General features: G+C 41.7%; 2 long non-coding RNA genes across 2 annotated transcripts in view; one reads left to right on the top strand and one right to left on the bottom strand.

Moving 5' to 3' along the window:
• Positions 1-1,838, bottom strand: part of LOC122095487 — a 39,112-nt gene extending 37,274 nt beyond the window's left edge. Inside the window, exon 1 of the long non-coding RNA XR_006145153.1 lies at positions 1,792-1,838. This is a non-coding gene — a long non-coding RNA (uncharacterized LOC122095487). The remainder of the gene's footprint in view (positions 1-1,791) is intronic.
• On the top strand, positions 1,820-21,766 carry LOC122095485. The gene is made up of 6 exons (XR_006145150.1): positions 1,820-1,878; positions 2,255-2,384; positions 11,663-11,771; positions 15,914-16,012; positions 18,421-18,513; positions 21,479-21,766. It is a non-coding gene; the product is annotated as an uncharacterized LOC122095485 (long non-coding RNA).
• Positions 21,767-22,038: the final 272 nt, after the last annotated feature.

Below are 22,038 nucleotides of genomic sequence, written 5' to 3'. Positions count from 1 at the left end.
GCATTGGCTTATTCCTTTATCGCTTCAGGGAAAAGAAAGTATACCTATTTTTTTTTGCTGGTCCTGGGGCTTGAATTCAAGGTCTGGGCCCTGTCCCTGAGTTTCTTTTGCTGAAGGCCTTGAGCCTTGAGCTAAGAGTCTCACAGACTTTCCAGCCTAAGCTGGCTTCGAAGCATGGTCCTCAGATCTCAGCCTCCTGAGAAGCTAGGATAATAGGTGCAAGCCACTGGTGTCCAGTTAGTGTGCCTATTTATTCATTTTTTGGTGTTTTTGTTTTGTTTTGTTTTGTTTTTTACTCAAAATCCACCAACAAACACATGGAAAGCTGTGCTCTGGTAGCTGATAACTATAATCATAGCTACTCAGGAGATTGAAATCTGGAGGTTCTGGGTTGGAAGCCAGGTCAGGGAGAAAAGTCTCTGAGCCTCTTGCTCAAAACAATGAGGAAGGATTGGGAATGTGGCTTAGTGGTAGAGTGTTTGCCTAGCATGCATGAAGCCCTGGGTTCGATTCCTCAGTACCACATAAACAGAAAAAGCTGGAAGCGGTGCTGTGATTCAAGTGGTAGAGTGCTAGCCTTGTGCAAAAGAAGCTCACAAACAGTTCTCAAGTCCTGAGTTCAAACCCCAGGACTGGGAAAAATGAACAAAAAGCAAAGCTGGATGCATGTCTTAAGTGTTAGAGCACTAGTCTAGCAAGCACTAAACCCAAGTGCAAACACAATTGTGAAAAAACATAAATATAAATACATGAAATTCCATGTTTTAAAAATTAGAAAACAACAAATTGTGAAAATATTTTGTCTTCAGAATATGTGTTTTTAAATACTGTTAATGCCAAACATTACCATCAGTTATGAGTAACAAGAAACAAGCACACAATGGAACACACACAGAAACACACACTATTGTCTAGAAATAACCAGTGTTTTGTTCCCTTTGGAAATTTTTTTTGTGTACATACAACTTGTTGGACTTAGACATGTTTTTGTATTATTACCCCTTACTTTCATAATCTGATACACAAAAGTACTTATTTAAAAGCTTTCATTAACTATTATATCGTGGGACTGTGTAGTTCACTAACATGCAAAATAATACATTAATAATAATGATGATAATTCCTGATCCTCGTACTTTCCAAACCTGTAGGAAAATGAGTATTTGAGGGCTTGTATTTTATTTAGGTTAATGCATACACGCAAGTGGAGCTGTATTACTTTTTGGTTCATAAATATTCCCTAAAGGAGACTTTCCTTCCTTATGGTAGGTTCGAGGGAGCCCAGGCCACAATGCACTCAGAGGCCAAGCAGTTTAGTCACCATTATGTCGGCCCAAACCCAACACACGACTCACTCCAGACCGTGTGTACGTGTGGGATGGGGAGAATCTGTGAGAGGAACCCAAACGCATGCGCCTTAAAGATGAGGAACCGAAACGCATGCGCCCACAGGTCACAGGGAAATGCTTCCAGGCCTAAGGTTGGGGAAGTGCACAAGGCTCTCTGCGCGCGCGCGCGCTCACACATACACACCCCTCAACTTCCACAAACAAAAGACCCTCCCTGGATGCGTGGCAGACACCCTCCGCCCCCCCCCCCCAGTTTCTGTTAACAATGAGTTGCAGAAGTCGGTGAAGGTTCGGTTGCAGCCACCATTGTGCAAAATTGCACCGCAGGCAGGGGCTGCCCACACGTGGCACGGATGTGAAGGCTCCAGCCCCACCCCCACTCCCGGTCCTGGGTCCTCCGTGCCAAGAAAAGGAAAAGGAAGGAAAACAGCGAAGGACTCACCTAGCACCAGCCATAATGTCCTGCAGCTCTAGCTTAGGCTCCCGGCGTACAGCTACCACCTGAGAGTCGGCCCAACATGAATTGAGGGTGAGGGCGGAAAGAATTGCGAAAGTGGGGAATGGTGAGAGAAAGCTGGCTCTGTGAAGCGCTGGCTCCGCCCAGGGGAGGCGTGGGAATCCTGGGTGCTTGGTGGGCGGGGCAAGGTGCGCTTAGGGAAAGTCCGATGGGAAACACCTCTTCCTAACTGCTTTGCAGAATCTATTTACTTTGTTAGTAAGGCCCTTGCTGGCAAGAGCGCAAATAGTGTCAGAGGGGACACTAAAACCAGTAAGTTTGCCATTCACTGTTCGGTAAGACCACAGGGAGCGCGGGAAGATAGTAAGTACATTTTCAAACGCCTTTATTCTAAGCTCATGAGGTGTATCCCCGAAATTACTAAAGTCTTTAATTGTTCCCTGCCTAGGAAGCGGACTCCCCAAGTGCACGCGCTCCGCTCCTGCAGCTGTGTGCCTTCCTATTCTTTGCCAGTAAACTATTTATGCTCCTTCTATTGTCTGCCAGCGGCTGCCAAAGGGGGCTCCCACAATGCCGAGGTGAGTGTGTATTGTTGAGGCCGAGGGACTCAGTTTCCCTTGCCTGAACACAGTCATTCCGGTTAAAACATATATCTCCTTTGGAACATGGACACACTGCTGATACAAGGACACAAAGATAAACCTGGAAGGCAGCACACAGGAGTCTTAAACTGGGGCATGAATCAATTCAAACCGTACTTCCTAAAAAGGGTGTGAGGAGGAGACTTGCAAATAACTGCTGAGTAAGGACTTTCCTAAGCCCTGTGTAACCTGCCAGCTATTTGGTTCCTAAACCATTGATCTCAAAGATATTTTGGTTGAGCCTTTTCTGGGACAGAGTCTTCCTAAGTAGTCAAGGCTAGCCTTGAACTCTCCTTGTATTGCTTCATCCTTCTGAATGCTGAATTACAGGCATTCACCACTATTCCCAGCTTTGTTGACCCTCTTTATTTCCATTGTTGATGCAGTCATTGATTTTTTTTTTTTTTTTTGTCTTCTACGTCTGTCCTGGGACTTAAACTGAGGGTCTCATTCTTGCTTGGCTTTTTCACTCAAGGTTAGTGCTCTATCATTTGAGCCAAAACTCTATTTCTGGCTTTTTGTTGTGGGGGGGACTTGAACTGAAGGCCTGACTGCTGTCCCTGAGATTTCTTTCTCAAGGCTAGTGCTCTACCACTTGAGTCACAGTTCCACATCCAGCTTTTGGTGGTTAATTGGAAGTAAGAATTGCAGGGACTTTCCTTCCCCAACTGGCTTCAAACCACAGTCCTCAGATCTCAGCTTTCTGAGTAGCTAGGATTACAGTTGTGAGATACTGGTGCCTAATTGATTCATTTTTAAGAAAAAAATATTCAAAATACAGCAGTGTCTCAAGCAAGAACTGAAGTCCCTTGGTCCAGATCCACTCTCCCTGTTATCTGCTCTAGAAGGAAGTGCACATTCTCTGCATCTACCCCAGGATGGCACAACTTGACATCAGCTACCTCTAACTCCACAGAATTTCCTGCCTCCATCCACTCCTCAATCCCCAGCTGGTCTTAACCATCTCAGCACAGCTCCCACTTTGGGCCGTGCTGCTCCAAACCTTGGCCTCAGGTGAAAATGGGCAATCCATTTTTCCCCTCCTTATTCATTGTCTTGCTATTCAGGCAGCAGTGGGTAAGGTAGCTGGGAAGGGGAAGGCAAAAACCAGCCAAAACAGGAAATCTCACAAAATCCAGCTGCTTCTCCCAGGGAAGGACTCAGTAGGGGAGGCTTATTGCTCTATAGGGAACAGAGAGCTGCCAACTCCTCCCAGGAATTGCTCATGGAAGACCTGAGCTGTGACTCTTTAGTAGCTCCCCTCTAAATTCCTCGTGTTTTTCTCCTCTATCACAGTAGGGGGTAATGGCTATTCTCCCAGCCTAGAAGCAGGTCAAACCCATTGGGGGGGGGGGGAATCCTCATTCTCTGGATAGATAGTTCAGTCATTATTTATTGTGCCAGGTAACTGAGGTCCACAAAGGCTAAATGGCTTTGTCAAGGTGAACCAGGGTGGAGCCACAGGGTTTGGGATTTCCATACTGTAAATCCTTTGCTCTTTCCAGGCAAGAAAAGTTACTCAAACAAAAAAGAAAAGAAAAGAAAAAGTATTCAACATCACTAGTCATTAGAGAAATGCAGATCAAAAACACAAGAGAATACTGCTTCACACCTTGCTAAAATGAAAACAAAATACAAAATAACAATGGTGGAGAAATTTTGGAATCCTCATACCCTATTGTTGGGAAATAAAAGATGATGCTCACACTGTGGAAAGCAGATTGGCACTTAAGTTAAATGTGGAGCAGAAAGCTAGGCACCAGTAGCTCACACTTGTAATCCTAGCTACTAAGAGGCTGAGATCTAAGGATCACAGTTCAAAACCAGCCTCTCCAGTAAACTACTCAAAAAAAAGCCAGAAGTGGAGCTATGGCACATTGGTAGAGCTGTAGCCTTGAGCAAAAAAGCTAAGGGACAGTACCCAGGCCCTGAATTCAAGCCCAGTTCAAGCACACACGAAAAAGTGGAACAGATTTTATCACATGATCCAGTGATTGTTCAACTAGTTTACAGCCAAGAACACAGAAGAACACTTAACCAAAGAAAACTTGTTATATGAATGTTTATGGCAATAATATTCATATAACCCAAAGGAAGAAACAACCCCAGTGCCATCAAATGATGAATATTTAAAGAAAATATTTAATTTATACCATGTTTCATTGTTTTTGTACTTGTTTTAAGACAGTGTCTCTCTATGTAATTCAAGTAGGCCTAGAATTTAGTAGGCTGGATTTGAGGCTCATAGTCTTCTCATAAATCCTGGATTACAGACATTTGCTATCACCTTCACCTTGAGGTAAAATATTGATTGGAAACTTTGTAATATGGTTAGAGTGAGAATATTGTAATCCAAAGCTCAATGTTTATAGCAAAATAGTGGGAAACAAAATTTTGTGTGCAATCATATGATGCAATTAAAGTTCAAAGCATCAACTACAATATTTCTTGCTAAAAGTTGAGCTTCAGGGATTGGAGGCATAGCTCAGGTCATAGAGTACCAGTCAATGAGCAAAAGCAATCCTTAGGTACTGAGTTCAACTTCCAGTCTTATACAAAAAAAGTAACAAAAGCTGAGCTTCAGTGTCTCAAGCCTGCAATTCTACCTACTCTGTGGCTGAAAGTTGGAGAATCCAGGTTTGAAGCCAGACCAGGAAGAAAAGTTTGAGATATCCCATCTCCAAAATAACCAGTAAAAAGCCAAGCTGGAGATATGGTTCGAGTGGTAGAGTGCCAGTTCAGTGTATGTGAAGCTCTGAGTTCAAGCTCTGAAAAAAAAATCCTAGTAGAGGAGACAGAGAAACTAGTCAATAATAAGATACCACTACAACCAATAAGGTATTTATATCATGGTTGATAGTCACATGTGTTATGCAGCAAACTAAGTAGATAAATGATATATGATGAATTTGGGATTTGCACTTCCAGGTAGGTCGTACAGTGAAGGCATGGCCAAAAGAGTGATACCAGCAGAAAGGCTAGAAGGAGTTGAGGTCAGAGCTCTGAGGTGATCTGGAGATGAAAGTTGAATTGTCAGGCATTGTTGTTTGATTCCCTGGTAAATGTATTCATCACTGACAAACAGTAATTCCACTTTGAGGCAAGTGGTACTGGGTGTTGTATTGTTAGACAATATAAATTGGTGATTCTCGTTTCACAGGATTAAGGTATTATTGAAGATCTTTGACACTGAACAAAATGAGGGTATAGCCACAGGGAAGGATTGCATAGGTTTCTGCAACAGGAATCATTTTTTTCTTAACTCAGTGCCTGGGCAGTGTTCCTGAGCTTTTTTGCTTAAGGTTAGCTTTCTACCACTTTGAGCTAGAGCATCACTTTCAGTTTTCTAGAGGTTAATTAGAGATAAGTGTCTTGTGGACTTTCCTGCCTGGTATGTCTTTGAATCACCATCCTCAGATCTCAGCCTCCTAAGTAGCTACAATTATAGGCAGGAGCCACTGGCACCTGGTATTGTAATATGGATGTGTGTGTATGGGTGTGTGTGCACACACACCTGTGCCAGTACCAGGACTTAACCTCAGAAATATTGTACTCATTTGGCTTTCTTGCTCAAGGCTAGCACTCTACCTTCTTTTTGTGGTTAGAGTTAAGAGGCTCTTGAACTTTTCTGCCCAAAATGGCTTTGAACCATACTCCTCAGATATCATCCTCCTGAGTACCTAGGATTACAGGAGTGAGCCACTGGTGCTTGAACCAGTCTAACTTTTTTATTGGTTAGTTAGAAATAGAAGATTTTGGAATTTGCTGCCGGGGTTGGCTTTGAACCAGGATTCTCTAATCTCAGACTCTCTAGAATCTAAGATTATAAGCATGACCCACCAGCATAGGCTACATGGATATTCTTGGAATACAAAATAACCACTCATTTACATGGCTCAGTTCAATGTGGTAAAGCAGATGTGATAACCTCTACACCATGGAACCTCTACTCAGTCCAGTCTTAATTTAGTTATTCCCCCTATCATCCCTTTCATCCCCACTTCCCTAATTGCCCCCCCCCAACTCCTGCAAAGTTGGAAAGCTTGTTTTCAACATACTGTCTTGTACATGTCATTGTTACAATTGGTCATCCTGTATCCTTATTTCAGCATTTTGTTATTTCCCTCCCCCTCCCCAAATTAGAAAAATGTATATACAAGATGCAGGACACCTGAATCAAATACAGTGACAACAGGGGTTGTACCATGGGGGAAGAACATACAAAGAAACAAAAAAAATCACATGTACGTTATAAGTACATTGAAAACAGCAGCAACAAAGATAAAACCTCTTGTGTCCCTACCTTGGGGTTCATTTTGCTTAGCATCAGGTTATATGGTCATATGTACATAGCTTTTGACCTCTTCTGCTTGTCCTAGACATATACTAGTTATTGCAGATAAGGGAAACAATGGGACCTATGTTTGTTTGAGTCTGGCTTACTTCACTTAATATAATTTTTTCCAAGTCTTTCCATTTCCTAACAAATGGGGGAAGTGTCATTTTTCTGATCGAGGCATAGAATTCCAGTGTGTGTGTGTGTGTGTGTGTGTGTGTGTGTGTGTGTATCACATTTTCTTGATCCATTCATCTACTGAGGGGCATCTGGGTTGGTTCTATATCTTAGCTATGGTGAATAATGGCTGCAATAAACATAGTTGTGCTGGTAGCTTTAGTATGGCCTTGTTTGTGATGGTTTGGGTAAATGCCTAAAAGTGGGATTGCTGGGTCATAGGAGAGCTCCATGTGTAGTCTTTTGAGGAGCCTCCATACTGCTTTTCAAAGTGGTTGAACAAGTTTACATTCCCACCAACAATGCAGTAGTATTACCTTTTGGTCACATCCCCTCCAGCATCTGTTATTAGATTTCTTGATTATAGCCATTTTAACTGGAGTGAAGTAGCATCTCAGTGTTGTTTTGATTTGCATGAAACTGCAGAGCATCCCTTTGCAAAGGACATAGCAAGCAAGATCAATAGAAAGCCCATGGATTGGGAGAAGTTCTTCACTAACCATACAAGGGACAAGGGTCTCGTATCTAAAATATACTTAAAACTCAAAAAATTAAATCCTCAAAGAAACAACTGCCTGATTAGTAAGCGCTAAAGACTTACAGAGAGACTTCTCTGAAGAGGGAATAAGAATGGCCAATAGACACATGAAAAATGTCCAATGTTATTTATAGTTACTATTTTTCTAGTGCTGAGAGTGGAACCTGGGGCCTCACTTGTGCTAAGCACAATGTCTACCACTGACCTACATTCCCCAAACCCTTGTTTATAGTCACAATAACAGTGCTATAAAATACAAACTGTTGCTTCACAGCTGGTCCTAAGATCTAAACTGTCACTGGAATCAATAAGGTAAGCATAGGAAAGTATTGCTGGATCTGTTAATATAGGGCCAACAGTCTGTTTATATCATTAACTTAAGACTCATTAGCACAAGTAAACAGAAAAGGCTGATCAATATCTTCATTTTTTTTTTTGATCCAGTCCTGGGGTTTGAACTCAGGGCCTGGGCTCTGTCCTTAAGCCTCTCTGTGCTAAAGGCTAGTGCTCTAGCACTTGAGCCATAGGAACACTTCCAGCTTTTTCTGAGTAGTTTATTGGAGATAAGAATCTTGCCTGGGAAGGCACTTTGAAAAGTAGTAAGTGCTATATCAATGTAAACTACTGACTTTATGATCCTTTTGAATATACTCTTGAATATACTCATCTGGAGCTCTCAACATTTTTGATAACTATTTAGTGATCTTCCACTAAGTGCATGGCACTTGGGGAATGTAAAGGGTATAAACATGAAATACTTTGAATCTTGCCTTCAGGGAGTTCGCCATCTCCAGCATGAGAATATTGTATTGAATCTGTTGGTGATTTTCAATATTTCCTCTTATTGCAATTCACATTTCAAAATGGAGGTGGCATTCCAACACACACACACACACACACACACACACACACACACACACACATATTCATATATACACTAAAACACAGGTTTCACAAAAGACAGCACTTCATGTTTATCACACCCCTTTCTCCCTCTTTCTGTCTCTCTCCTCTCTCCTCCCTCCTTTTTCCTCTCTTCTCTTTGTCTCTCTCTCTCCTCTCCTTCTCCCTCCCCCCTCCTTCCCCCTTCTGTTATAGTTTTCTACTTCATTTTGTGAAATACTACTCATAATCCTATAAATCAATTTCATACCCTCATAATGGATCTAATCTATCATTAGAAAATACTGTTTTGTATTATCATTTTGTCCTATAGTGTGTGTACTTAAAAATTTGGAATGAATATAACCAGAATGAATATTTCTATTATCTCTGGTAGAAATTTTTACCCTATTAGGTGAAAGGCCACTGAAATCCTAATAGACCTTTGCTCTCAATCATATATTCATTAGGTAAAAGATAAGAGCTCATTTTTTAAATGTATGTGTTATACATTCATTAGCACATGTGTGTGAGAGCAAACACACTTGCATGCCTTCACTTCCTGTATCTATATGTTAAATTGGATTGCTTTTGCCTAGTGACAACTGCAGTGAAAGCTCCCTGCAGGGAATCACAGGAGTCTGAGTGAAGGGGTTATTTTAGTGATTTTTCACCATCTGAGAACTGCATTGAGCCACAAGAGCTTTCTGATGGGACTTGGCAAGCTTTGCATTGTAGACAAGATTGTTTATTCTGCTGGCAAATTGTTCATAACAGGGTTTGGCTCTCTTTTGAAGTTTTGTGAGTATATATATATACATGTATATGTATACATTGATTTTTTTTAATTTTACATAATATGTAGATACAGATGAATATATGGAAGCTCTATCTTAAATCTTTGTTGGCAACATTTGTACTTGAGATTTTATGTTATTATAATGATAATTGTTTACTTGGAAAATCCATCCTGTTGATAGAATATTGCTGAGATCCTACCTCCTCACCACAAAACTTAATCTATATTTATTTTATTTTTTTTAATTTAATTTTATTTTATTTGAGAACATACTGTACAGAGGGGTTACAATTACATGGGCAGGATAATGCATACATTTCTTACCAAGCATTGCAGCCTCCTCCTTTGTTTACCCTTCACCTCCCTTCCCAGCCTCCCCCCTCCCTCCCGCCCAATCATACCCCCCCTCCCCCCCACCACACCGACATTGTAAAGCTGGTTTTGACATAACATTTTGTACTTCTCATTGTTGCAACAGGTCCACCTGAATCCTTAAACGACTTGTTTGTCCCTGTCTCCTCCACCTTAATCTATATTTAAAATGAACTTTCTGTCATCAACTCCACATGTCTCAGAAGAGGATATTTTTAATAAAGGCAGTAGAAAAATATGCTTTAAAATACAAAATAATAGGGGCTGGGAAGGTGACTCAGTGGTAGAGCGCTTGCCTTGTATGCATGAGGCCCTGGGTTCAATTCCTCAGCACCACATAAGCAAAAAAGAAAAAACTGGAAGTGGCGCTGTGGCTCAAGTGGTAGAGTGCTAGCCTTGAGCTGAAGAGCTGAGGGACAACGCCCAGGCCCAGAGTTCAGGCCCCACAACCAGACCCCCCCAAAAAAAATACAAAAAAGTAATAGTTTGTCAGTAGCTGCTGGAAAAAAAAAAAAGAATCTCTCCTGGGCACCATTGGCTCACACCTGTAATCCTAGCTACTCAGGAATGTCCATGAGACTCATCTCCGATCAATCACCATAAAAAAATAAAACAGAAGTAGTGCTGTGGTTCAAGTGGTAGAGCATTAGTCTTGAGCTAATGAGCTCAAGGTCAGCACCCAGGCCCAGAGTTCAAGCCCCACAACCAGCAACAACAACAACAAAAAAGAATCTCAAGGACTTTCCTACCGGAGCTGGCTTTGAACAATGATCCTCAGATCTCAGCCTCCTGAGTAGCTAGGATTACAGGTGTAAGGCACCAGCACCTGGCTTGATCAATATCTTTTGTGTGAGTGTGTGCCTATCTTGGGTCTTGAACTCAGGTTCTGGGCAATGTCCTTAAGCTTTTTTGCTCAAGACTAGCACCCTACCACCTGAACCACAGCTCTACTTAGTTTTTTTTTTTGCTTTTTGTTTTTTTGCCGGTCGTGGGGCCTGAACTCTGGGCCTGGATGCTGTCCCTCAGCAATTCAGCTCAAGGCTAGCACTCTACTATTTGAGCCACAGCACCATTTCCAGCTTTTTCTGCTTATGTAGTGCTGAGGAATTGAACCCAGGGACTCATGCATGCAAAGCAAGCACTCTACCACTGAGCCACCTTCCCAGCCCTCTACTTACAGCTTTTTGGCTAGTTATTTGGAGATAAGAGTTTTGTGGACTTTTTTGCCCTGGCTGGCTTTGAACCATGATCTTCAGATCGCAATCTCCTGAGTAGCTAGGTTTACAGGCCTGAGCCATTGGTGCCTGACAAGTTGTTTTTTTGTTTGTCTTTAGCCACTTCTGGGGCTTGGACTCATGGCCTGTTCCTGCGCTTTTTTTGCTCAAGGCTAGCACTTACCACTTGAGCCACAGTGCCACTTCTGGCTTTTTCTGTTTATGTGGTAGTGAGGAATTGAACCCAGGGCTTCCTGCATGCTAGGCAAGCACTCCACCACTAAGCCACATTCCCAGCCCTGAGTAGTATTTTTTTTTTTGTTTAGTGGAGTATTTTTTATTAGAATACATTAGTTATAAAGTGTGGAGGGAGATTCATTGTGACATTTCCACTCATGTACACAAGGTATTCTGCTCAATCTTATCCACTCTATCACTCTCCCTTCCCCCCTTTGATCAGTATCTTAGGTGGCAAGCCTGCAGAGCAGCTTAGTTCAGTGTAGTCACTAAGTGGTCATAATGTATTATGTCACAAAGGCCTCCACACTATAAAGCCAAGGTCTCTTAGGAGTGAGGTTAATTTCCCCTGAGGGTAAGTAGTGGGCAGAAGGGTTTTTGTAGTGGTGGTGTTTTAAACTGTCCCAAATTGAGGGAGGGGGAGAGGGTGAGGGGGGGTGGGGGAAGGTGGGGGTTGTTCATTTGGTTTTGGTTTTGGACGGTTGTGGGACTTTAACTCTGGGCCTGGGCGCTGTCCCTTCAGCCTCCTGAGTAGCTTGGATTGTAGGTGTGAGCCACCGGCATCTGGCTCCAAATAATGTTTTTATATTGCTTAATTCTTTCTTTGGAAAGTTAGTTTGTATCCACGGCAAAAATATTCATCAATATTTTCTTCTTCAGGTATTGTAACTAAACTAAGGACTGATTTACAACTAGTGCCACCCTGAAATAGATGTAGACGAGACCTGAAGCTCAGAGGGAGATCAGACATCAAATTTGAACCTGAAACGTAGGTATTGTGATTGGGATTTACCTTATTCTGTATAGTAAGCTCATTTTGTTGTTTTTACTTTTTTTGTTTTCTAGAATATTATTTATTTATTTATTTATTTGTGTGTGTGTGTGTGTGTGTGTGTGTGTGTGTGTGTGTGTGTGGTCAGTTACGGGCCTGGGCACTGTCTCTCAGCTCTTTAGCTCAAGGCTAGTGCTCTACCACTTGAGCCACAGCACCACTTCTGGCTTTTTTTCTGCTTATGTGCTGCTGAGGAATCGAACCCAAGGCCTCATACATGCAAAGCAAGCACTCTACCACTGAGCCACCTTCCCAGCCCCCTAGAATAATGTTTTAATTATAGAAAATGATGGATTTTAATGACATTTTCATACATGTATATAATATTTTTGATTATATTCACATCCCCTTGCTCTCTCTTCTCCCCCTTCTACTCCCCTACGGGCCTCCTTACCTTCCCAAATAGTCCTCCTTCTACTTTTATGTCTTTTCTTTTTAAATCAAAATGTGGTATTTCTTTGAATCTGTTTTTGTTGTTATTTGTTGGTGATACTGTGGTTTGAACTCAGTGCCTAAAACTCGCTAGGCTTGCTTGCTTGATGCTTTTACCACTTGAGCCATTCCTCCAACCTGGCTTTTTGCTGATTATTTTAGAGATGGAGTCTTGTGGACTTTTCTAACTAGTGTAGCTTCAAGCTATGATTCGCTGGATTTCAGTCTCGTGAATAGCCAGGATAACAGATATGTGCCACTTGCAACCATAACTGTATCTTTTATTTGAATTTCCTTTGTAACTAAAGATGTTGAAGATTTTTCATTTATTTATTAGAATTGGCTTATTTTTTAATATATTTTTATTGTGAAAATACAGAGGGGTTACAATTACATGGGTGAGATAATGAACACATTTCTTATCAAGCATTATAGCCTCCTGCTTTGTTTCCCCTTCCCATCCCTTTGTATCCCCTCCCTCCGTCCCCCCCACCAAAGTTGTAAAGTTCATTTTTCGATATAACGACTTGTACATCTCATTGTTGGAATGGGTCCTTCTGTATCCCTGTTTTAACAATTTGATTTTTCCCTTCCCCTCCACATATAGAATTGGCATATTTTTAAAGGCAGATATTCTTTTTGTGCTGTTGCTGGGGCTTGAATGCAGGGTCTGGGTACACTATCCCTTAGATTTTGCACTCAAGTCTGGCACTCTGCCTCTTGAGCCACTGACCTACAGTTTTTTGGTGCTTAATTGGAAATATAAGTTTCACAGACTTTCCTGCCCAGTCTGACTTCAAACTGCTCATATCTTAGCCTCTTGAATAACTAGGATTACAGGCATGAACCACTGGTGCCTGACTAAAATCAGGTCTTTGACTAGACACTGTTAATTATTTGGGTAAGTCCTGTGTGCACATATTCGTGTGTGTGTGTGTGTGTGTGTGTGTGTGTGTGTGTGTGTGTGTTGGTCATGGGGCTTGAACTCTGGGCCTATGCGCTGTCCTTCAGCTCTTCAGCTCAAGACTGGTGCTCTACCACTTGAGCCACAGCATCACTTCCGGTTTTCCTGTGGTTTGTTGGAGATAAGAATCTCACGGGCTTTCCTGCCCAGGTTGGCTTTGAACCACAGGCGTGAGCCACCAGTGCCCAGCTGCACATATTCTTAATAGCCATCACTGTTACGATAATCTTGAGAGCCGGGTGCTGGTGGCTCACGTCTGTAATCCTAGCTACTCAGGAGGCTGAGATCTGAGGTTCGCAGTTCAAAGCCAGCCTGGGTAGGAGAGACTGTGAGACTCCTATCTCCAATAAACCACCAGAAAACCGGAAGTGGCGCTGTAGCTCAAGTGGTAGAGTGCTCGCCTTGAGCTGAAGAGCTGAGGGACAGCGCCCAGGCCCAGAGTTCAAGCCCCACGACTGACCAAAAAAACAAAAACAAAAACGATAATCTTGAGAATCTTCCTTGTATAATTACAATGATCAAACTATTTAAGTTCCACTACCCTTCAACTCAGTTTAGGTTAAAGTTGCTATGTAAAAATAGCTGAATGGCTTGGTTTTTGAGAAGTATGATCTTGTAAAAGGCTTTAGTCCTGTCTGTACTGGCATACTGTGGAAGTTATAGAAATTGTGTTCATTTAAGCCTCTATCAGTATTATAGTTGTGTTCATACTGCTCAACAGTGAACAAGCAAAGGCAGGGTAATTTCAGTAACCTGAGATATTAGCACTGGTACAAGGAGAGGCAAGTGAGGTAGCATCATAAATACATATGACCTTGTCAACTTTGAGCCAATCATCCTTACTTTTCTCTTTATATACTTGAGAGCAGTGAAAGTTTTTTTTTTATTGTACAAATGTAACTGAGGAAAATTCTAGATAGGATGATCTGCCATGTTGGAAACATATGTTTGATCTAAAATTGTTTGAAATGACATTGGCAATAAATATCAAGTAAGATACGTGTTACTGCCAGGCGCTGGTGGCTCATGCCTATAATCCAAGCTACTCAAGAGGCTGAGATCTGAAGATCATGGTTCAAAGCCAACCCCGGGCAAGAAAATCCATGAAACAGGGCCCTGGGTTCAATTCCTCAGCACCATATAAGCAGAAAAAGCCGGAAGTGGCGCTGTGGCTTGAGTGGTAGAGTGCTCACCTTGAGCTGAAGAGCTGAGCAACAGAGTTCAGGCACCAAGGCCAGCCAAAAAAAAAATCCATGAAACCCTGATCTCGAATTAACTATAAAAAAGCCAGAATGGAACTGTGGCTCAAGTGGTAGAGCACCAGCCTTGAACACAAAAGCTTAGGGACAGTGCCCATGCCCAAATTTCAACTCCCAGGACCTACACACACACACACACACACACACACACACACACACACACACACACACACACCAGGACCTCCACATACACACACACACACACTCACACTCACAAACAATATGTAGCTGGACTTCAACTGGGTTCATTCTAACTACTCAGGCCTTATTAAGACTTATTTTTAAAATACAATGATGTAGGAGCAGTTGGGAGAGAATGCAGTATGAGAAAACCTTACCCCATTTTAATCTCTCACACTCTCATTTTATTTTATTTTCTGAACTTCAAAAAGTTGTACAAGGGGACAATTTAACATGTCCATCTAAGTGTCCAGTGCTTCTTTCCATCCTTCTTCCCCATCCCATCAATTCCTTCCCTAAAGATTCCTTTCATGTTTTCTACTTTGTTTATCACATATGTACATTGAGTACTCTTGCTGTATTTGTCCCCTGTTCCCTTTTCATTCATCTACCCTCTTACATTATCTACCCCTTACTATCAATCTCATTTCAGCTTCTGGTATTCATTTAGTTAAACTTTTTGTTAACCATTTGAAAGGTTTATTCCATGAAGTTTCCCTCCTATATGTACTATATGTTGTCAAATAATGTATGTAGCCAGGCGCTGGTGGCTCACACCTGTAAACCTAGCTACTCAAGAGGCTGAGATCTGAGGATCAAGGTTCAAAGTCAGCCCAGGCAGGAAACTCTGTGAGACACTTGTCTCCAATTAACCACACAAAAGCTACAAGTAGAGCTGTGGCTCAAGGGTAGAACACCAGCTTTAAGCAGGAAAAGCTAAGGGACAGTGCCAGGCCCTGAGTTCAAATAAATGTGGGGTTTTTTTTTGTAAGTGTGAAACAGGATTATTTGCTTTTGTCTGCAGCATATTTCCTCATTACTAATTCACTTAGCACAGGCACTTAGCCCCACATCCACATAAATTCTTAGCTGCTTTGAAAATAGTCTCAATTGGGAATTTTTTGTTGTTGGTAGTAGTGGTGGGAGCTTGAACTCAGGGCCTGGGCTGTGTCCTAAGCCTATTCACTCAAGGCTGGCACTCTATCATTTTGAGCCACAGCACCATGTCCGGTTTTCTGGTGTTTAATTGGAGATAAGAGTCTCACAGACCTTCCTGCCTGGGCTGGCTTTGAACTGCAATGTTCAGATTTCAGCATCCTGAGTAGCTAGGATTACAGGCATGAGCCACCAGCTCCTTTGGGAATTTGAGAAGCAAAAATGCTTTGATTTCACACATGATTTTATTTAGAGATTTCCTCAAACTGAATTATTAAATTTTCCATTTATCATAATGATCATTACAGGAAAATGAAAACTTCAGGTCCTAAGCCCAAGCCTATATATAATCGAAGAAGAAAAAGACGTGTTAATTTTGTACAGAATTACATGCCAATTGAAGAAAGGTAATAATAGTTTCTATATTTATTTTGTGCCATGTCTCATTAAGTATTACGTAGAATATTATCTTATTAGATGGAGAGAAATCAGGACCAGAAGCAGACTTGTTTAGAAACACATAGTTTAACTCTGTAGGATTGATTTGTGAAAAGATTGGGGCATTAGTTTAGCAAACTGAGTATTGTGACAATATGTTACACAAGCAGAAGCTTTTAAAAAGTGGATGCTGGTGGTGCATGCCTGTTATCCTAGTTACTCAAGAAGCTGAGACCTGGATGACAGGAGTTTGAAGCCAGCCTGGGCAGAAACATTTGTGAGACTCCATCTCCAGTTGACCAGACTAGAGTCATAGCTCATGTGATAGAGCACCAACTGTGAACACATTCCAAACAAGACGTCAGTGCACTAAGTTCAAGCCCTAGTGCTAGCACATGCATGTGCACACACACACACACAACCAAAAAAAGCAACCAAAACTATTTTAGAGAGAGAATTTTGTGTATGGGTGCCAGCACTAGGGCTTGAACTCAGGATAAGGGTGCTGTCCTTTAGCTTTTTTTGCTCAAAGCTAGCTCTCTACCACTTGAGCTACAACTATACATCTGGCTTTCTTTTTGAGTGCGGGGATGGTTAATTGGAGATAAAAGTCTCACATACTGTTCTGCCCAGGCTGGCTTTGAATCACAATCAAATCTCAGCATCCTGAGTAGCTAGGATTACAAGCATGAGCTACCAGCGTCCGGCTATAGAGAGATATTTTTAGAGTGATAATAATCAAGACTACAATATTTTCAAATTATTTTTAATGATTTTAATTTTTAATTCTTTGGCATAGCTAGATGTCAGAAAGTATATATCTATGTATATATATTCACTTTTGTGTGTATATATATATATATTTTATATATTCACACTTCTAAAAAACTTACAAAGTGTTTTTTCTCATTCACTATTTAATGACATCTTTATTTTGAAAGTTTGCATTGTAAAATATGTCAAAAGTGCATTTAAAAATTTTTTGGGCCAGTTGGTCCTAGGGCTAGAACTCAGGGCTTTTGTGCTGCCTCTGGGCTTTTTTTTTTTTTGAGGGGGGGGGTCTGGTCGTGGGGCCTGATCTCTGGGCCTAGGCGCTGTCCCTCAGCTCTTCAGCTCAAGGCTAGCACTCTACCAGCTTGAGCCACAGCACCACTTCCAGCTTTTTTCTTTTTGCTTATGTGGTGCTGAGGAATCGAACCCAGGGCCTCAGGCATGCAAGGCAAGTACTCTACCACTGAGCCACCTTCCCAGCCCTGGGCTTTTTTTTTTTGGTTTGTTTCTTTCCTCAAGTCTAGTGCTCTACCACTTGAACCAGAGCTCCACTTCTGACTTATTGCTAGTAAGTGGAGATAAGAGTCTTACAGACTTTTATGACTGACTGGTGCCTAGCTCTCTAAAATACATTCTTGAAGCTAATCAATAGGAGCATTTGTTTTGTTTATAAAACTAGAGCTGGAAAAATCCCAATTTTAAAAAGTGAGCTAAATATCTTCTTCCTTAATTACTTGAGACAGACACTGGTTGAATTAGTATACAAGGAATTAAAAAAAAATCAGTATTATAAAAAACAGGACCAAGCCAGACATATGTGGCTCACACCTGTAATCCTAGCTACTCAGGAGGCTGAGATCTGAGGATCCTGGTTTGAAGCCAGCTTGGGCAGGAAAATCTGTGAGACTCTTACATACAGTTTACTAGTAAGAAGCCAGAAATGGGGATGTGGCTCAAATGATAGAAAGCTGGCCTAGAGCAGAAACAGCCAAGTGACAGCAAGAGTTTAAGTCCCAGAACAAGCACACATAAAAAAGTGGTTCTAACAGCAATGCAAATGGGGAGCATCTTCCTCTGGCATTAATATTAAATACAGCCAGGTACCAGTAACTCACACACCTAGATACTCAGGAGGCTGAAGTTTGAGGATTGCGTTTCAAAGCCAGCCCCGGCAGGAAAGTCCATGATACTCATCTCCAAATTAGCTACCAGAAAACAGGAAGTGGGGCTGTGGCTCAAACTGAGTGCTAGCCTTGAGCAAAAAGCACAGGGACAGCATCCAGGCCTTGAGTTCAAGCCCCACGACCAAAATATCAGTATTAAATATAGCAAGACTTATAAAGGATTGAGTCCTAGATGTCTTTGGAGCCCTGGGAGAAGCCTTGTTCTAGGTCGGTGTGTGACTCCACAGACATCTGTCATGTTGTGTGAAATTGGAGCCATACAAGATGACTGGGAGGGTTGCTTCTGCCATAGCTTTGCAGAAATCATCAGTATAAACAATGTTCTTTTGCTCCTTTGACTGTTAGGTTATAGCTTCTTGCACTTTCATTGTGCATAGTGCTGGTTTCCAAGTCCTAACTGGTATCCTGCTTTACCCCCATAGACAAACAGAATCTTACTTCTGCTTCAATCCATTCAAACTCTGTGCTATGTTGTTGGGCGGACACTCCGGAACTACATTTGCAACTACTATTTGGTAAACCTCAATAGCAGTCAACTAAAAAACTTTCCTCTTTAGTTTACAATATTTCTTACAATATTTACAATCTAGCCTCCTCGAGGCTCTGGATTTGATCCCCAGCCCCAAAGAAAATAATTCTAATTATTATTAGTTTTGTTTTTGTTGGTTGTGGACCTTGAACTCTGCGCCTAGGCACTGTCCCTCAGCTCTTCGGCTCAAGGCGAGTACTCTACCACTTGAGCCATAGTGCCACTCCACTTTTCTGGTGGTTAATTGGAGTTGAGTCTCAAGGATTTTCCTGCCCAAGCTGGCTTTGAAGCACAATCCTCAGATCTCAGCCTTCTGAGCCTGGCACCTGGCTGAATTATAATTATTTTAATAACCCCCAAAGCCCTCTCTAGACATGGATAAATCTCAGCTAACACCTTTGAAAATGCATGAACTTCCTATATTATCCTAGCTTCTCTTTGAGGCAAGTTCCCATATGTACATAAAAATTTCACTAAGAGGCCTACACCATAAATGCCCTTTGATTAAGTACTTTAATTAAGGGAATATGCAAAAAAAGAGAATTAAATCTTGACGTATGTATCATGTATGCTTATTGTGTGAGTTAGTCTGTTAACATCATTTAACTGAAAAGTATCATCAGAAATTAGCAGCAGGGGCTGGGAATGTGGCTTAGTGGTAGAGTGCTTGCCTAACATGCATGAGGCCCTGGGTTAGATTCCTTGGTACCACATAATAAAATATTTTTTTTTTAAAGAGCAGCAAAGGGAGAGCACAGAAATGGTGGGACAAAGGGTGAACTAATTGAGCAGTGATCCTCACTAGATACTATATTGAAAATGAACTATACAACTTGTGAGGGAAGGGGACTGCAGAGGAAAAACTGGGAGAAACAAGAAAAGAGGTGACACTTCAAAAAGAAATGTTTTTACTACCTGACATATAACTGTAATCTCTATGTAAATCACCTTTATAATAAAAATATTTTTTAAGTTAGCAGCAAATTCCAAATGACTCAGTGCCATGGCTATTTCCTAGCCCTACTGCACTTCTTTATATGTTTAATATTTGATCATTTCAGACTGTAGGCATATATAAGGCCAGAAAAATCATTTGGTATATGATGGAACAGACACATATCTGCCTGTATTTTATAATTTTGAATGCCCTTGAATCAAGTTATCCAGTGCCCCTTGACAGAAGAAATAATCCCCATTCCTGCCATCCATCCATTTTTCTTCTTACCCCTTTCACATCTCTGAAAAGTAAGTTGTTCTCCTTTTTTTTTTTCCTGTTGATTGTGGGGCCTGAACTCTGGGCCTGGGTGCTGTCCCTCAGCATTTCAGCTCTACCACTTGAGCCAGAGCACCACTTCCAGTTTTCTGGTGGTTAATTGAGGATAAGAGTCTCATGGCCCTTCCTGCCTGGGCTGAACTATGATCCTTAGATTTCAGCCTCCTGAGTAGCTAGGATTACAGGTGTGAGCCACCAGTGCCCGGCTTTCCTTCCCCTCCTCCTCCCCCTTCCTCCTCCCCCTCCCCTCCCCCTCCTCCCCCTCCCCCTCCTCTCCTCCTCCTCCCCCTCCTCCTCCCCTTCCCCCCTCCTCTTTCCCTTCCCCTCTCCCCCTCCCCTCCTGCTCCTCCCCCTCCTCCTCCTCCCCCTCCTCCTCCTCCTCCTCCTCCTTCTTCTTCTCCTCCTTCTCCTTCTCCTCCTTCTTCTCCTCCTTCTCCTTCTCCTCCTTCTCTTCCCTCTCCTCCTCCTCCCTCTCCTCCTCCTCCTCTTCTTCCTCTTCCTCCTCGTCTTCTTCTTCTTCTTCTTCTTTTCTTCTTCTCCTTCTCCTCCTCCTCCTTCTCCTTCTCCTCCTCCTCCTTCTCCTTCTCCTTCTCCTCCTTCTCCTCCTCCTCCTTCTCCTTCTCCTCCTCCTCCTTCTTCTCCTTCTCATCCTCCTCCTTTTCTTCCTTCTCCTCCTCCTTCCTTCCCTCTTTTCTTCTTCTTCCTCCTTCTTACTTCCTTCTCCTCATTCTTTTCCTTCTCTGCTTGCTTGCTTCCTTCCTTTCTTCCTTCCTCCCTCTCTCTCTCTTTCTTTGTTTTCTTTCTTTCCTTCTCCTCATCTTCTTCCTCCACACTGAACCCAGGTCTTTCCTCATGTTAAACACATGCTCTAGTCCCTAGTTTTTTTTTTTTTTTATTCCTGGTATTAATAAATACCTGTCATTGACACTATGGGTCTAAATCTTTGTGTAAATCCATTTGACCTCCAAGGGGATCAGTCCCATGACATTTAATTATCCATATTTGAACCAACAGGTGTACATCACATGCACTAATTTCTTTTATATAAGTTTATCATGAAATGTAATTTTCCAGTATTTGGTAGTAGTTTTTTAATAATGCCTTTGATGAGAATGCCAATTTATGTAGCATTAGAGAGTTAGCAGTAATAGTCTTTATGTGAAGTTTAAAATGCTTGTCATTTACTGTTAATGAACTGTTTAATCACTTAAAGGTTGATCCTTTGGAGTCCCATACATGCATTAGGCATGTGACAATTATTTGTGGTACTGGGTATCAGCCCGAGGGCCATGAAAGGCAAACATCACTGTGAGATACCCCTAGCTACTCCTAAAACATGTAATAAATTTTATGTTTTTCCTTAAAAAAAGAAGTTGAAAGTTGGGTACAGTGGTGTTGGCCTACTACTTGGGAAACTAAAACAGGAAGATTTTAAGTTCAAGGACAACCTGGGCTACATAATCTAAAAACAAATTGATAGGGGCCAAGAATATAGTCTAGTGGCAGACAGCATACAAATCCTTGGGTTCATTCTCCTGAACCCCCCAAAAGTAAATAACAGCTGATAAATTAATAAGCAGTATATAACCTCTAAGAAAACACAAACATGTAACATTCTGTATTCTGGGCTGCATATGTCATAGCAAGTCATTTACACATTTTATTATTTATATTACAGGAAGTTGATTGTGCAGATTGCTAAAACATGCCAGGATTTCACCAACCTCATCTCTATGCAGATAGAGGGCCAGCCACAAAACCACATCCACCACTGGCCCCTCTACCCAAGGGAGCTTCTCTTCCTCCTCCAGTACCTTTACCTGGAATAAGTGGTAACCAACATTAATACTACCATTAACTTGATTTAAGGAGCCTCGCCTCCACTACCACTTTTATTGGAGAAACCCGCTTTCCAGGCTATCATTTCCATGTTCATGGAGTGGGACAGAAAATAAAAACCAATAGACCTGAATTTTGTGTGGCGAAACTTTGCATTTTGTTGAGGCTTTTTTGATAGTCATCAGTGTGGGAAAATCTCCATAGTATTATCTAACTAATATACAATGGTAGACAATATGACTGCTGATTTTTTCTTTTCCTCTTTTGGGGTGGGCAGGGAAGATAGTACTGGAATTTATTATTTTTTTTGTGCTTGTGAGGCTTCAACTCAAGGCCTAGGCACTGTCCCTGTGCTTCTTTTGCTCAAGGCTAGCACTCTACTACTTTGAGCCACAGTTC

This window comes from Dipodomys spectabilis, unplaced genomic scaffold (assembly GCF_019054845.1).
Source record: "Dipodomys spectabilis isolate Male_0828 unplaced genomic scaffold, ASM1905484v1 ptg000353l, whole genome shotgun sequence".
In the NCBI taxonomy this organism is placed as follows: domain Eukaryota; kingdom Metazoa; phylum Chordata; class Mammalia; order Rodentia; family Heteromyidae; genus Dipodomys; species Dipodomys spectabilis.
This window is presented reverse-complemented; position numbering and strand designations above follow the sequence as displayed.